The sequence below is a fragment of the Lactuca sativa genome, chromosome 5 (assembly GCF_002870075.4).
Source record: "Lactuca sativa cultivar Salinas chromosome 5, Lsat_Salinas_v11, whole genome shotgun sequence".
Lineage (NCBI taxonomy): Eukaryota > Viridiplantae > Streptophyta > Magnoliopsida > Asterales > Asteraceae > Lactuca > Lactuca sativa.
Window position 1 is genome coordinate 126,177,825 of NC_056627.2, and position 18,727 is coordinate 126,196,551.

At 38.9% G+C, this 18,727-nt stretch overlaps 1 pseudogene; it reads right to left on the bottom strand.

Annotated features, from left to right (window-relative positions):
- Positions 1-8,416: 8,416 nt before the first annotated feature.
- LOC128134206 (uncharacterized) lies at positions 8,417-13,108 on the bottom strand (annotated as a pseudogene).
- Between the last annotated feature and the right edge of the window lie 5,619 nt (positions 13,109-18,727).

Here is an 18,727-nt window from a genome sequence, read left to right on the forward strand (position 1 = left end):
GCTTAATGTGAATGAGAATATAACCATACTAAATTGACTACTAGTCTACACGACATTCTTCAGGCGTCAAAAAGTTATGACATTTGTCACCCATAGACCTGCCGCTCCTAATTGTAGCTAACAACCAAGGGGAGGGATTGTCAGTCCCATACATATCTATACACAAATTCACACTCTCCCTCCAGGAGACTCTGGTTATAAAACATGACATAGCAAGGATATTACTAAGCACCATGAAGTAGTATCTCACATTCTAGTATTAACTCGTTACGTATAGCATGTATATGTTTTTCTTGTTCTTTTAAATGAATAATGTACTAGAAATGAAAAGTAGTTTATACTTATATATTAACTCATATAATGTATCTTTGAACAAGTAATAGTGTGAATAGGTCTCAAAATTATACTTATAATACTTTCCTAATGTTATGTTTGTACTGAACTGATTGAAAATGTTATTGAAATAAGTTTAATACTCATATATATATTCTTGGCACGTATAATTAAGGTTTAACTGACAGTCAGACAGGTGATCCTACCCTAAGCCCACAACCAAACAAGGAACAAGAGTCAAGGTAAAACCAATAGTCCTAAGTTTATTAAATCCCAATTATACATAAGGATATATATGAATATTATTTGACTAAAAAGAACAATTTAAGAGTTTGAAAATAGTTTAATAAGTTTATAAAAGCATTGGTATCTTAAAAATGGTTTGTAATCACATGTAAGTGTTACCACAAATATTTTGTGCTCTACTAGTATTCCCCCCTGCAAGAATTTAAAAATGGTAAAACATAGGCGTATTAACTCACCACAGCTAGATCCCTTAACAAAACCGAGTCCTAATAGCATTTTCATGCAATATATATGTATATAATTAGTGAATATAATGGTAATTATGTTAAGGAAATAGTTTAAGATGTAAGATTTACTCACAACAGGGAGTGTTTGAAGTAAATCGAGAGGCTGTTTGAGTTTTCGGTCAGCCTTTGTGTTTTCGGTCGGATGATGATTCAAGCATGTTCTTGCTATTCTTGGTGAAACCAAGAAGATCAAGGTGTTTTCGGTTGGTTTTAAGGAGATTGGATGAGGATTACTTGATGGTATGAAGAACACTTGAAGAACTCGGTATGATCCTATAAAGATTCAAGTGATCTACGGATGATACTTGAGAGAGAATGGTGAGTTTTGGGTTTGTGTTCTTGAGAGAAAAGGGTGAGTTTTCGGCTGGAAGGTGTAAAAGTGATGGATTGTTTTGGGTCCAAGCTATTTATAGGAAGACATGACATGAAGTGAAACTTGCATGGGTTTGCGAGCCAAGTGGATAGTACTGAGGGTTCTTGGTCGGAAACAGTTTGCGGTCCGAGATAGTGACCATGCGAGGGTTTTCGGCAAAAAAGTGTATTTGGTCCGAAGAGGGTTTTCGGTCTGAGGCTTGATGTTGCGAGGTTTCTCCGTTTGAGTGTTTTTACTACCCATTCTCTCAACACACTATAATAAACGTTTATGTAAATTAAGATTATTAATTTAACTTTAAATAATTATCAAAACAACAAAGTTGACTTTTATTTGACATGTTTGACTTTTTTTTACTTTGGTTGACGTTTTTTACTTTTACAAGATTGAAAAATAACGAGTTGTCACATCATCCCCCCGTTAAAGGGAATTTCGTCCCAAAATTAAGTCTAAAATGAAACACACGGACTAGGGAAAAAAGTGTGGATTCTTCTGTTTCATTTGATCTTCTCGCTCTCAAGTGAATTCAGGTCCCCGCATGGCATTCCAATGAACCTTCACTATGGGTATACGACTTTGTTTGGTGTGTTTGACTTCCCTATCCATGATTTCTACTGGTTCTTCCATGAAGTTAAGGCTCTCATTGATCTCGATTTCATCGAGTGGGATTACAAGAGTCTTATCAGAAAGGAACTTCTTTAGGTTAGACACGTGGAAGGTAGGTTGTACTTTGTTAAGTTCTTGGGGTAGTTTGAGTTTATAAGCCACTAGGTTGATTCTAGCGATAATCTCAAAAGGCCCAATGTAGCTTGGATTCAATTTGCCACACTTTCCTAAGCCTATCATACCCTTCCAAGGTGAGACCTTCAATAGAACGCGGTTACCAACCTGGAATTCCAAGGGTTTTCGTCTTTTGTATGTCTAGCTCTTCTTTTTGTCTCTAGAGGCTTTCAATCGTTCATGAATCTGAACAATCTTTTTAGTCGTCTCTCTGATGATTTTCGTGCCAGTGAGAGTGCTGTCAGGAACTTGTCCTTTAGCTAGTTGTGTGTCACCCACTTCAGCCTAGCATAATGGGATCTGCACTTTCGGCCATAGAGGGCTTCAGATAGAGCAACTTTGATACTGGTATGGTAGTTGTTATTGTATGAAAAATCGACCAATGGTAAATGGACATCCCACGCTTTACCAAAGTCGATCACACAAGCTCTCATCATGTCTTCTAATGTTTGAATCGTTCTCTCACTTCGTCCGTCGGTTTGTGGATGGTAGGCGGTGCTCATGTCCTGCCTACTTCCTAGGGATTTTTGTAGTGATTGCTAGTATCTTGAGGTGAATATACTGTCTCTATCGGAGATAATAGATATGGGCACACCATGCAGTCGTATGATTTCTCTGATGTATGTTTTGGTCAATTTCTCCATCTTGTCAATTTCTTTAATTGGTGGGAAGTGTGCGGATTTGGTTAATCTGTCCACAATCACCCAAATGGTAACGATACCACCCGTTGTCTTGGGTAACTTGGTTATGAAATCAATTGTAATCCGCTCCCACTTCCACCTAGGTATCTCCGGTTGTTGTAGTAAACATGAGGGCTTTTTGTATTCTATCTTAACCTTTGCGTCAGTAAGACACTTGCCCATGGAGGTAGCAATCTCTACTTTCATTTTTGGCCACCAATAAAATTTGTTGAGGTCCAGATACATCTTGTCTAAACTTGGATGAATGGAGTATCGACTATTGTGGGCTTCGCTCATGACGACGTCTCTGAACCCACCGAACTTCAGTGTCCAGATTCGTTTCATGAGATAAAGAAATCTGTTACCCTTGACTTCTATGTTCTTATCCAACCCTCTTAAGGCTTCACCTGCCACATTCTCTGATTTCAAAACTTCCTGCAGAGCCGCTTTGATTTGTGTGGACAAATGTGAATGGATGTCATAGTCAATGCTTTGACTCTACAACCTGAGTACTCCTTCCGACTAAGGGCGTCAACTACCACATTGGCTTTACCGCGATGATAACAAATTTTGAATTTTTAGTCATTTAGTAGCTCGACCGACCGTCGCTATCTCATGTTGAGCTCCTTCTGGTCGAATATATGTTGAAGACTTTTGTGGTCTATAAAGATAATGCTCTTCGTACCATATAGGTACTGTCTCTAGATCTTCAGAGCAAAAACTACTACTCTTAGTTCAAGATCATGAGTAGTGTAGTTGACTTTGTGTGTCTTAAGCTATCTCAAGGTATAAGCGATGACATTTCCCCGTTGCATAAGAACACAGCCAAGCCCTTGGTTGGATGCATTGCAGTATACTATGAAATCTCTTATCCCTTATGGGAGTGATAATATCGGTGCGCTGCATAAGCTTGCTTTAGTGTTTGGAACGCCTTTTCTTGTTTCTCTTCCCAGTCAAAGGTCACACCCTTCTGGGTCAAGGTGGTGAGTGGCTTCGCGATCTTTGAGAAGTTCTGTATGAATCTGCGATAGTCGCCAGCGACACCTAAGAATTGACGGATTTCCATAGGCATCCTTGGTGCTGACAAGTTCTCGATGGCTTTGATTTTGGAAGGGTCCATGTGAATTCCCTCTTCGCTGACCACGTGACCCAGGAATTCGACTCTCTAAAAGCAAAATTCACACTTTGAGAACTTTACATAAAGCTTTTCTGCTCGTAGAGTTTCCAAAATCCGACGTAAGTGCTGACTATGTTCCTCCTTACAGCGCGAGTAGATAAGTATGTCGTCTATGAATACTATCACGAACTTATCTAAGTAAGGACGGCACACCCAGTTCATTAAATACATAAACACCGCAGGTACATTGGTTAATCCGAAAGGCATCACTACAAACTCGTAGTTAGCATAATGAGTTTGGAAGGCTGTTTTGGGAACATCTTCCTCGAAAACTCATAAGTGGTGATACCCGGATCTTAAGTCAATCTTTGAAAAGTAGCTTGCTCCTTGAAGTTGGTCGAACAAGTCGTCTATCCGTGGCAGAGGGTACCGGTTCTTAATGGTTAGTTTGTTTAGCTCATGGTAATTGATGTACATACAGAACGATCCATCCTTCTTCTTCACAAATAAGACCGGTGTTAGTGCTAGACGATAAGGCGATTTTGCTACATGGGTAGCTCTAGGAATTAAGTGGATTCTAAACTCGACTTGGCATTCTGGTGGTACTCTAGGGAGATCTTCGGGAAAGATGTTGGGAAAATCACGGACTTCAGGAATGCTTTTTATGTCTTTCATTTCCTGTGTTCTGTCAACCACGTGCGCTAAGAACGCATGGTATTCCTTTTGTATGTACTTCCGAGCTTGGATCCACGATATGATTCGAAGGTTCATGTCTGGTTTGTCGCCATAAACTACTAACATTTCACCACTCAGCAGGTTAAAGCAAACGGCTTTCTCATAACATAGGATGTATGAACGATGGGGGCTCAACCAATCCATGCTGATGATCACGTCGGAACTTTTTATTGAGACCTACATAAGGTCGATTTGGAAATAATAGTTATCTAGAGTGAGCGTGCATCCTATATATATTGTTAGTGCTCTCAGTCTTTCCGTTAGCCATTTCTATGACATATGTGTTTGAGGTTGTTTTTTAAGTAAATGCTTAAATTTGTGGCTTACGAAACTCCTCTCCGCTCCACCATCAAAGAGTATGCATGCATAAGAGTTATTGTGTAACATCTCAAAAATCATGACCAAAAATTTCTTTTTAACACATTAATAAAATCATAAGTATCAATTCATTTCATCCATAAACAAAGATTTAGACATCAAATCAGAGTAAAACATCCCAGGCTAAAACTTATTGGTGTGTGCCATGCGATCATACCATGTTCTTCGCTCAGCTACCAAAGTACCTGAAACCAAAACTGAAAACCATAAGCACGAAGCTTAGTGAGTTCCCCAACCTACCACATACCACATACACATAACCACATACTGGGCCCCCGCCCGCTACATCGGGTGGTGCCCAGCATCAGGCCCGCATGGCATCGATCCCTGCTCGATATACAGATCTGTCCCGCTTAGGCCCCGCCTGTCTATGAGCCTGGCCAGCTATACACATACATACAATCAAATAGCATACTAGCACATAAAGAAAACATACTCTACCAAACTCCTGTACTAGGCCTCGCCTATCTTGGACCCTGCCCCCGGTCTGCTACTGATGAGTTGTGGAACCCCGTCCATACTCCTGATGTTAGTGAGATATGGCCCCCGCCCATACTCACTTCACTCCTATCATAGGCCTCGCCCCTACTCTACTAATATTGAGATAAGGAACCCCATCCATACTTAGCTAGTGATGAGATACGGGACCTCGCCCACACTCACCTCCCTACCCGCACATACAAGTATCACAAAGACAACATGTATAATCTAACATGCACTTATAAATCTTCCCCGGGCTTGCCCTGGCATCGGACCCTAGTCCGGAACATACTACCATATAAATGTACTTCGGGCTTACCCCGGCATCGGACCTTGGTCCGCAACCTATTGTACTGACACATGCAAGAATCACAAAGACTTCTATCATACTAACATTCCTCGGGCCTCGCCAGACATCAGATCGTAACTCGGAACATATACAATAAGTGCCTAGGGATAACCCCCTGGTCTTCCTATGATACATAAACATAATGGGCCGGCATTGTGGCTGTAGACCCATGCACACGGTGAAGAGAGTCACTCGCACTGCTGAAGACTAGCTGAACACTTCTGACTTCTAACAAGAAACTCCTGAACTTCTGATACTTCGGCTCCCCGAACTATCGACACCTAAAATAACACTTAGACCACAATACCCTATTAAGTCAACCCAGGTCAAACATGGTCAAAGTTAACGGTCAAAGTCAATGCTCCGAGTTGACTCAACTTGCCGAGTTGACTCACTAGCTCATCGAGTCCCACAATCCACACGTAACTCTGGACTTCGCTCATACTCGTCGAGTCTTCCTTGAGCGAGTTCACCTTTAAACACGCTAGGATCCATTTACAACTGACTCGCCAAGTTCACCTTTGAACTCGTCGAGTCCATCTTCATAAGTTAGGGATATTGCCTTAGAATCGCCGAGTTCATTCCTTTAACTCGTCGAGTACGATGATCTTCAAGTCCATAATGAGCCCAACTGGCTGAGTCCTCCACCAACTCAACACACACCCGCTAACAAAAGAGTTTTGGGCAAGAAAACAGCCTGACTCACCGAGTCCTAAGAGAAACTCGTCGAGTCCTCCTAAGTCCAATTCAATTCAGACGATTTTAGTTGAGTACAAGGCATCCAAAACACAGATCTAGAACTAACCACTTCATAACAATGCAAAGCTCCTGCCTTTTTCCTCCACTCGTGGCCTTTTGAGCTAAAAAGGCCAAAAAAACACTTGTTATGTTTGCATGGAGATTCCTATGGCATAAAGCTTGCACCTTTATGCCATAATAGCCCTTAATGGTGCTAGATCTGAAAACATAAGCCTTTGGGATGTCCATTCCTCTCTTGCTTGGGTTCTTGGACCAAAACCCCCCTAAAAGTGACAAAGGAGAGATCTATGTGCATAATGGTCAAGATTGAAACTTTCTTACCAGATAATGGAGGAGGATGCAAGAGGTTTCTGGATCTACTAGTCTCTTCTTGTATCCCCAAGGCATCACCTTCTTCTTCAAGCTCCAAAACACTCAAGGATGCTCACAAATGGCTCACAAGCTCATGGAAGGCATGAGGTGTTTCGCTCTGGACTTGACAAAGCACTAAGGAGGCTGAGGGAGTTTTATAATGTTCTTTAAATAGGGTACAAGGCCTGAATTTAGTGTTTTCCAAACCCAGACCAACTCTCCAAGTCAGTCCCCCGACTCATCGAGTAGGTCACTTAACTTGCAGCCCACAACGCGCTCCTACTCGTTGAGTCATCCCATCAACTCGACGAGTCGCCTATGGATTGGGGGTGTTACAACTCTCCCCCACTTAAACTAGATTTCGTCCTCGAATTCTGCTTCGGTTAACAACCTGCAACCTCTCCCAACATTTCTAACTGTCACATACCTTGCCTGCTCGGTCCAATCCTTGAATATATCATTTTGAGAACAATCCAATCACTACAACCCACGAGTACAACACTCTTACTCAATCGGTAATCCTTCTAGTACTTCCTGAGCACTTACACTTGACATCCAAGCGGTTCACCCCCTTTACCCTGCGTTGTCACTGGCCTTCCCAAGGCAACTTGCCATAAACAACAAACCTTCCTTATCTCCATCAAGGATAAACCTTCTGTTGAAACTGCAATCCTGGCCACTCCCACTGTCAGCGATTACACCATTACCCACTAAATAATTTCGGTTACCATGCTCCAATGTTGTAAGCTCCACCAAGCATGTGAATCAGATAATCCTTCGAGTAGAAGATTCCTCTCTACAATGGTTAAGACTCAGACAAGAGGACGCTACAGAGTCAAATCAATCACTCTGAGATTATTTAATTCTGTCGTGAGTGACTTAGCATTTCCTGATCAGCTCACTGCTCTACGCACGAAATCCATTATCCTCACTCCTGCCTGAAATCCTGCTGACCCTCATCCGCCTTCCGGATGAACGGAGACCATCCTGGTCCCAACTGATTTACCATTACCCAATATACCTGATGTGATCTCACCCAAAATTGAGGTTTGAACACGTTTTGCCCGATCGTTCTTTTGGTTACAGAATTGTAAAACAAAGGTGGAAACCGCGACCCGTTGTCTATAAAGAGACAAGAACCTTGGTATAAAACGCCACAATCAACCCACCAAATTGATTGATAAGTTTGAACGCCACAAGCTATGAAAACCTGATAAGTTCTAAAGTTCACAAAGAACGAAAAAAGAGTTAAAAACTCACAAATTGTATTCAAAACTTGATTGATTTCAAATGGATACAAATACCACGTTTTTATAGTGTGGGAAGAGTACCTAAAGAGCCATGAATTAAAGAAGTGTCTTTAATTTAAGGCATTTAACCCCCAAGTTTAAAACTATGAACCTAGACATGGTTTATCACAAGGTTCATGTAACCTAAGACCCTTTTATCTCCCCAACACTTATTTAGGATATATAAAAACGAAAATTACATAAAAATATAGAAAAAAAACGAAATGGGCTTATAAAGGCTCTTATTGTATCTTGTAAATCACTCTTGGACTTGAATTATGGTAATCCATCTTTGATTGGGTCCAATGGGTCTCCATACACTTTCTTGAGTACAAACTTCTCTAACCAATCCATTTAAAGCCTCTTTGAATGTTTTAGCTCGTGCCCTCGTAACTGGTCCATCTGGCATTTGATTTGGATCCTTTGTTGACAGCTGTGGGTTTACATCATTCCCCTCCTCTTGAAAAGGATTTGTCCTCAAATCAGAACCTACATCAAAAGGAGCTAGATCAGTTACATTGAAAGTTGCACTAACATTATACTCACCCGGCAGGTCCAATTTGTATGCATTGTCATTGATACGCTCTAAAACTTGGAAAGGACCGTCCCCTCTTGGAAGCAATTTTGAACGTCGTTGGGCTGGAAATCGTTCTTTTCTCATATGTAACCAAACCCAATCACCCGGTTCAAAAATCATCTTGCGTCGCCCTTTATTCGCTTGTTTTGAATATTGCTCCGTTCTTCTTTCTATATTTAGTCTTGCTTTCTCATGTATCTGTTTCACAAATTCTGCCTTTTTGTTTCCATCTAAGTTAACCTGCTCAGAAAAAGGCAAAGGTGATAAATCCAAAGGAGTCAAAGGATTAAAACCGTATACAATTTCAAATGGTGACATTTTTGTAGCAGAATGAGTGGCACGATTGTATGCAAACTCAACATGTGGCAAACAGTCCTCCCATGTTTTGATGTTCTTCTTTATTAAAGCCCTCAACAAGGTGGACAAGGTCCTATTCACCACTTCTGTTTGACCATCCGTTTGTGGGTGGCAAGTTGTTGAAAACAAGAGTTTTGTCCCTAATTTTGCCCACAAAGTTTTCCAAAAATAACTCAAAAACTTAGAATCCCGATCTGAGACAATGGTTTTTGGCATTCCATGCAACCTGACAATTTCTCTAAAAAACAAATCAGCAATGTGAGATGCATCATTAGTTTTATTGCATGCAATAAAATGAGCCATTTTAGAAAACCTATCAACAATCACAAAAATAGAGTCCTTTCCACTTTTGGATCTTGGTAGACCCAACACGAAGTCCATTGAAATATCAACCCATGGTTCACATGGTATTGGAAGTGGAGTATATAAACCATGATGTTGAACCTTGGATTTGGCTTGCTTGCACACAATACAATTATTGCAAATTCTTCCAACATCCACCTTCATTTTTGGCCAAAAGAAATGTTCCTGCAAAGTAGATAATGTTTTTGCGATCCCAAAATGTCCCATAAGGCCTCCACTATGTGCTTCTCTAACCAAAAGCTCACGCAAGGAAGATTTAGGAATGCAAAGTCTTGATTCTTTGAACAAAAAACCATTATGTAAGAAAAACTTTTCAAAAGAGCATTGTTCACAAGCTTGGTAAATCTGACCAAAATCAACGTCATTGTGGTATAATTCCTTGATTTGTTCAAATCCTAGAATTTTGAAATCTAGAGAAGAAAGTAGAGAGTGTCTACGTGACAAAGCATCAGCCACAACATTTTCCTTACCTTTCTTGTATCGGATGACATAAGGAAATGTCTCAATGAACTCCATCCACCTAGCATGTCTTTTGTTTAATTTGTGTTGTCCTTTTAGAAACTTTAAGGACTCATGATCTGAATGAATTACAAATTCTTTAGCCCACAGATAATGTTGCCATGTTTTCAATGCTCGGGCCAAAGAATAAAGCTCTTTGTCATAAGTTGGGTAATTTAAAGTTGCCCCACTTAATTTTTCACTGAAATATGCCAAAGGTTTACCCTCTTGCATCAAAACAGCACCAATTCCAATTCCTGATGCATCACATTCAATTTCAAATGTTTTGTCAAAATTAGGCAAAGACAACAAAGGAGCATGAGTTAAGTGAAACTTGAGTTGTTGAAAAGCATGCTCTTGTTCTTTGCCCCATTTAAACCCAACATTCTTTTTGATGATTTCTGTAAGTGGTGATGCTAAAGTGCTAAAATGTTTGACAAACCGGCGATAAAAACTTGCCAGGCCATGAAAACTTCGAACTTCACTTATAGTCTTTGGAGTTGGCCAATCTTGGATGGCTTTTACCTTTTCTTCATCAACAGCCACTCCTTGGGAGCTCACCACATACCCAAGGAAAACAACTTGGTCAGTACAAAAGGTACACTTCTTCAAGTTAGCATATAGCCTTTCTTTCCTAAGCACACTCAAAACACATGTCAGATGCTCAAGGTGATCTTTTGGACACTTTGAATAAATCAAAATATCATCGAAGTAAACAACCACAAATTTGCCAATATATTCACGCAAAACATGGTTCATTAATCTCATGAAGGTACTAGGAGCATTAGTTAGGACAAAAGGCATTACTAACCATTCATATAAACCATGTTTTGTTTTAAAAGCTGTTTTCCACTCATCACCTTCTTTCATGCGAATTTGGTGATACCCGCTTTTTAAATCAATTTTGGAAAAAAGTTTTGCTCCATACAACTCATCAAGCATATCATCGAGTCGGGGAATGGGATGACGATACTTTACCGTAATATTGTTGATGGCACGGCAATCTACGCACATCCTCCAAGAACCATCCTTCCTTGGCACCAACAAGACTGGAACGGCACAAGGGCTCATACTTTCTTGAACCAATCCCTTTGCAAGTAACTCTTCAACTTGCCTTTGTAGCTCCTTGGTTTCTTCAGGGCTTGTTCTATAGGCTGGTTTGTTGGGAATAGACGCCCCAGGCATAAAGTCAATTTGGTGTTCAATCCCACGAATTGGTGGCAATCCATTTGGAACATCCTCAGCAAACAAGTCTCCAAATTCCTGCAAGAGAGAGGTAACATCGCTCGGAAGAGTTCCGGCCGAAGTGTTAGTGGCTATTGGAGCTTCTTTGAACAAAAGAAGCACAATATGCATTTCTGATTTAAAAGCTTCTTTTATCTCACTTTTTTTTGCCAGTGCAATATATTTATTTTCCTTTTTTTCTTTCCCTCTTTTTTTCATATTTTCTTTGTTTTTTTCACTCTCTTTTTTTTGTTCACTTTCTTTTTTTTGTTCATTTTCTTCTGTTTTCTCACTCATTTTTTTTTGTTCATCATCTTTTTTTTTCTCACTCTCTTTTTTTCCTTCGCTCTCTTTTTTCGCATCTTGTTGAAGTTTTACTTGATCTTGGTAAACTTGAATTGGTGACATTGGTACAAGAGTTACCGGTTTTGTTTTGTAAACAAAAGTGTATTTGTTAGTGAAACCGTCGTGACTTACGTGTCTATCATATTGCCATGGTCTACCTAGCAGCAAGTGAGTGGCTTGCATAGGAACAACATCACACAACACCTCGTCTTCATATCTTCCAATCCGAAATGAAACCATCACCTGTTTTGTAACTCGCACCTCACCACTATCATTGAGCCATTGAAGTTTGTATGGTTTTTGATGCTTCATCGTGGGTATACCTAACTTTTCAACCATGGAAGTACTTGCAACGTTAGTACAACTCCCACCATCAATTATAACACTACATACCTTGCCTTGAACATAGCAACGAGTATGAAATATATTCTCCCTTTGGGCATCGTCTCCCTCCTTGGATTGAATGTTTAGAGCTCGTCTTGCAACCAACAAATCACCTTGAACAGCCACCTCTTCATCATAACTACAATCTTCCGTTGAAACTATAGAATCTGATTCATCTGTTTCGATCTCGCCATTTTCTCTAACCACCATGGTAAGCTTATTTGGACATTGACTTGCAATATGACCCCTTCCTTGACACTTGAAACACTTTATGTCACGATTCCTAAAAGTAGAAAAATCAGTTTTTCCTTTTGAAGAGTTTGTTGTTTTAGGATCAGATTTGGAATTAGAAGAAGAAGTAGGTGTATTTTCTGATTTTTTTTGAAGTACTAGCCTTCCAAGTGTTATTTCGAGACCCGCCACCTCTTTTTAATTGTTTCTCAATTTTAACAGCCATATGGACCATGTCTTCAATTTCAACATAATGTTGCATCTCAACGCGATCACGAATTTCAAGATTTAAGCCATTTAAGAATCTGGCCATGGTTGCCTTAGGATCCTCCTCAATATTGGCACGAACCATCATAACCTCCATTTCTTTGAAGTAATCATCAACACACTTGCTGCCTTGTTTTAAGCTTTGAAGTTTATTGTGGAGATCACGAAAGTAATGACTTGGCACAAACCGTCTTCGCATGACACTCTTCATTTCATCCCATGTCTCAATAGGCCTTTCTCCATTTCTCCGTCTAGTGATTAGAAGTTGATCCCACCATGTTAGTGCATAATCAGAAAACTCAACTACGGCTAGTTTTACCTTCTTACGGTTGGAATATTCATGACAATCAAATATGAACTCCATTTTTGTCTCCCATTCAATGTACGCGTCCGGGTCTGACTTGCCTTTGAAAGAAGGAACTTTCATTTTAATAGAACTTAAATTGTCATCTCTTCGTGACCTCCTTCTATTTGGTCGCCTTTCAGGTTCCCAACCATCATCCTCCTCTTCCCCGTTAGAAACCTGTGATGATGCTCGAGATCGAGTTCTTTGTACTTGTGCCTCCATTCGGTCCATTCTTTCATGTACTTGGTTAAATTCATTTGTCATCAAACGTCGCATTTCATCCATCATAGCTTGAACTTGAAGGTTTGGTGGGGGGTTTTGATCACCCATCTTATATTTCTGCCAAAAAAATAAAAAATAATAATAATAATAATAATAATAATAATAATAATTTACTTCCTCCCAACACTCACTCACGTGTTTCTCTCAAAAATAGTTCACTCAACCCTCGTGTATCCCTCGAATGGCTTTTACCCTCTTTTAGTCTCACCACACAGCCTTTTACCACTCCCTTTTAACTCTTAAAGTTCTAAACAAACTAAAGAAGCAATTATCAAATTTGAACTTGTGGCCTTGAGGAATTCAAACTTACCAAACAAATCAAAAGAAATTGTATCCAAATTAAAGTAACCTCAATACACAAAAGAAAGCCAAACAAACTTGGCTTTGCTAATGATGAAGCAAACAATGGGTTATTTATTTTTTTTTTTTTGAAAAAAAAGACTACACTTGCAATTCAAATTGACTTTATAGAAAAAAAAAAAGGCTTTACTTGTTCCTCCTCTTCTTTCTTTCTTTTTTTTTCCTTTTTTTTTGTTTTTTTTTCTCTCTCTTTTTTTTTCTTTGTAAATCTTTTTTTTTGTAAATATTTTTTTTTTGCTTTTTTTTTCTTTTTTTTTTTTGCTTCTTTATGTTTTTGTTTTTGTTTTTTTTTTCCTTTGATTTTTTTTTGAGGAAACTAATAGCCAAATGAAAACATAAAGGAAACAAAAGAAATGTAGAATATAGAAGTTTGACAACTTAGAAATTCAAAAGTCGCTAGGAAGAACCTTGACAACTTGTGACAAGACCCGCTACCAATATGCGTCTTAGAACTCAAGTAATCAAGGAAGAAAACAAAATAGATATGCAACACAAAGAACTGGCTCTGATACCAAATGATGTGATCTCACCCAAAATTGAGGTTTGAACACGTTTTGCCCGATCGTTCTTTTGGTTACAGAATTGTAAAACAAAGGTGGAAACCGCGACCCGTTGTCTATAAAGAGACAAGAACCTTGGTATAAAACGCCACAATCAACCCACCAAATTGATTGATAAGTTTGAACGCCACAAGCTATGAAAACCTGATAAGTTCTAAAGTTCACAAAGAACGAAAAAAGAGTTAAAAACTCACAAATTGTATTCAAAACTTGATTGATTTCAAATGGATACAAATACCACGTTTTTATAGTGTGGGAAGAGTACCTAAAGAGCCATGAATTAAAGAAGTGTCTTTAATTTAAGGCATTTAACCCCCAAGTTTAAAACTATGAACCTAGACATGGTTTATCACAAGGTTCATGTAACCTAAGACCCTTTTATCTCCCCAACACTTATTTAGGATATATAAAAACGAAAATTACATAAAAATATAGAAAAAAACGAAATGGGCTTATAAAGGCTCTTATTGTATCTTGTAAATCACTCTTGGACTTGAATTATGGTAATCCATCTTTGATTGGGTCCAATGGGTCTCCATACACTTTCTTGAGTACAAACTTCTCTAACCAATCCATTTAAAGCCTCTTTGAATGTTTTAGCTCGTGCCCTCGTAACTGGTCCATCTGGCATTTGATTTGGATCCTTTGTTGACAGCTGTGGGTTTGCATCAATACCGGTCCCCCACCGGTTACCAAATTCAAGAACAATCTCTTAGTGGCTCTCAGCGACTTCTGAATATACTATGACTACCTAAACTGCTCTACCAATCTAGCCACTCTGGCTCTAGAAGATCTGGGATCCTCGATCCCCTACCTTAACCCTAAGGTCTCTACCGGTCCCACCTGCTACTATAAGTACACGGCCTCACCCACAGGTCTCATCCAAACTATACTTCGGAGCGGCCTCTCCTGCTGGTCTCACCTATCCAGGGTTATGTAGGCTTACTCCTCCTCTAATCTCAACTTGCTCTCCTTTCCTGATTCTTATCATGCTAATTCGGAGATATGGTCCCCTGCCCACACTCCGCGAACTAGGAGATATGGGACCTCGCCCCCACTCTGCGAACTAAGCTACTAATGAATGCTATGGCTTACCCGCAGCCTCACAACACTTCCCTTGCTGACTCACCACTGGGGAATACTGCGACTATCCTGTAGTCTTAAATCATGTCTAAGCCCGCACCTTGTCGGAATTCTCCAACGTGGTTCCCAACCCAGTCATCAACTAATCGTGAGGACACGAACTCAATGTGGGGAAGTTTCCTAAACTCCCAACTCATGTGGCCCTTAATCCAAACAACCACTTAAGTTGCTTCTTCCTTACCAAGAATACGAGCTCATCCCAGTCTGGCACTTACTTTTGCCCTTGGCCACTCAGGTGGCCCTCCCCCACTTCGATTCAGCTAGTTTCTCACAATTCACAGCTTGGAAGAATTTCCCAATTCCTGCTATCATCCTCTGGCCACTCTGCTGACATTCCACACTACCACTGCTAGTGATCTAACCGACCTATTCGCAATCAATATCTCCCATGAAAACTAGCGAGACACACCCGAGTCTCACACGTGCATGATCACTACTAGAAAAACAGCCTTTTACGACGCTCATTGCGTGTCGTAAAAGGCTCAGACGACGCACAAATGCACGTCAAGGAAGGCCCTGTCATAAAGGAAGACGACGCGCATTTACGACGCTCATTTACGACGTGCAATTACGACGCGCGTTTACGACACACAATGCGTATCAAGGAAGGCCCTGTCATAAAGGAAGACGACACGCATTCGCGTGTTGTAACCTTACGACGCGCGTGTTAATGACACGCAATGCGTATCAAGAAAGCCCCTGTCAAGAAAGGCCATGTCATAAATGAAGATCACACACATTTTTGCGTATCATAATTTTAAATGTTTAAAAAAAAAAGTATTATTTATAGATTTACTAATTTTCAAATTAAATAATACATTAAAAATCTCATAATACAAAATAAAATACCATAAATAACAAAGATAATTCATTTCACTAATATGTCAAATACAAATAATTATTCCAATAGTGAGTAAATGTTATAAAAATGAACTCATTTATATACAATTGCATTAACTAGCTTACTATGTGCCAACAACTCTCTGTGTGTTTACTTTTGCTTGAGTCTCATTTCCTCCAAAGCTTCTAGCCATGCCAAAATATGATATCTTAGGGTTCATGTCCAAATCAAGTAAAACATAGCTAGCTTAAATTCATCAGGTCCTTGGCATCAAGTCTTAGATAGAAGCTTAACTGCAATCTCCAATCCTTCTAGCAGACCCTAAAGATCATTATTGGCCATGTAGCAGGATCAACCTGCAATCTCTTATTACTTGTAGCATCTTCTGCCTGTTTGACCAAGGTTGTGCCTTCAGCGGCAACATGCTGCATTGCATCAAAAAGATAAAAACAGATGACAACAAATACAAATAACTACATTCTACTTAAAAAAATAGAATCTAACTCCTAAATCACAAACCTTTTTAAACATACTAGAGACATGATCCAATCCATGGGGTATTTTTGGAAAATAGTCTGAACATTCTTGACAAATCATCGACCTGCAAGTGAAGGGTAGAAAGGGAATTGAAGCTTGGTGATGCTCATGCTGGCAATTGAAGCTTGGAATTGCTTTTCCAACTGTACGTACACATACACATGAGATGAGAATAAGAAACTATTGTATTTGATTTGGTTTAGCTAATAATAAGCAAAGGAAAGGGAATGTGCTAAGAAGTTATTATGTATAGAATGTGAAAGAATAATAACCAAAAATCCTGTCTTAGACTTATTAACTTTTTCACCTATTTGTCTTTCTTCCTAAAAATATTCATTTCATCTGAATAAATATTATGAAACTTGGTTTACTGAAAGCAAGTATTAAATGGTCATGGTCATGGTCATGTAATGTAGTAGTAGTCTTATTCAGTCTGGAAAATTGCAAATTTTGTCCCACTGCCACCCAGGCGAAGAGTAAAGACATAAATGCCCTTCCTTATAAATCATGTGTTATTATGATTATGCTTAAAGTAAAAGACAGAACATAAAGAATGGGAATGGAGGTTGAGTACTTTATGAAGTAATAGTAGAAGAAATCAGCATAAAGAGCTGTTTGTATTAAGCCAGAGAAATAGGCTGAAAACAAACAAAAAAAAAGTCAAATGAAATACATGTATAGACAATAAGAATAAGAGAAAAGCCAGAGAAATAGGCTGAAAACAAACAGATTTTCATTCATAGCATCCTATTTTCTAAATGATTATTATACTATTTTTGATCATTTAAAAAACCATTTTTCATGGTTATCCAGCTTCATGATGATATCATGCCAAAATATAGAAGGGAGAATACCCAACAAAGAAAACATATTGACCGGTCAAATTGTCAACATTTCCACTTCGCTGCAGCAGAACCAACTGTGGGAGAATAGCAACAGCTTCCAAATAGATAGAAAATGCCCAACATATCTGCACATTCCTAATAATATTAAAACTATCCAACCTTATCTGTTGCTACATTTTTATATCTTTATAACACTCCAATTAGGCTAAGCTTTTTTTGGGGAGGGCATTTAGGTCTTTTGGACAAGAGCCAGTCCATATTAAATAGCCGTTTATATCCCTTCTAATTATACTCCTGTGGAACATGTGCTTCAAATGTACTCCACCAGCAATCAACCATTACACCATCAACATTAAAATCAGTACAAGATCAACATTAATGTCTAATTGTGTTTAGCTAAAAGTTTTAGTGGTTGTGGATAATGATATTTGACCTGAAAAGGGCTTTTTCAGCACCAAGGATTTGAAGGGTAAAAGAAGATCATATTGAAAGAAACAGCAAGGGCAAAAAGGTAATTAAACATATAAATGAGTTAACCTTGAGTTCTTTTCATTTTTAATTCAAGTATTATCATGATATGATAAGGGGGAGAAAGAGATAAATGAGTTACCTTATTTTCCTTATAGCAGAAAGCACTATAGTGAAGCTTGCAGCGTCAAAACCTGTACAACCATAATATAAATAATTCAATTTTCATATAACAAGAATTAGCAATTTGTTTTTTTTTTTAAATTGAAACCTGAACAGGTAACTGAACAACTCGTTCATCTGAACCTAGATTTAGCCTTGACATTTGAGATGCAATTGAGATTAAAAAATCCCTTGACATACCTGGACGCCAACAAAGATCAAACAAACTAAAATACCCAAAACTATAACAGAAAAGGGTACAAAAGAACTAACCTAACATAGGTCCGAATGTTCATCTGTTGCTCTCCTTATACCCACCTGATGCACCGGGTATTCTCCATCTCCCATGGCTTTGCCCAAAAGCTTTACTACAACTAGTTGCCCATCAGGTAATTATCATTTGTAGACAGTTCCATAGCCTCTTTTGCCTAGTTTTTCAATGAATGAGTTTGTCGTTTTCATGATTTCTGAATATCTGTATCTATTTGGAGTTATAACTCTGTAGCCCCTTATGGATATTTCTATTTGCTAATTTCTAGAGGTTCCCCGTTGTCCAAATTACCAGATGCTACATTAGGTTGGGAATCATGAAATCTAAGACATTATTGTGGTATGTGGAGATTCTTACCAATAATTGAGGTTTTCTATGTGGTCTGATGAGACCTCGATTTTTCCATCTTTTTATTTGAAAGAACATCACCAACAACATGATTAGGATTCCTGCAATGGCACTAGATATGCCTGCACATAATATTTACATGATGGTCAATGAGGATTAAT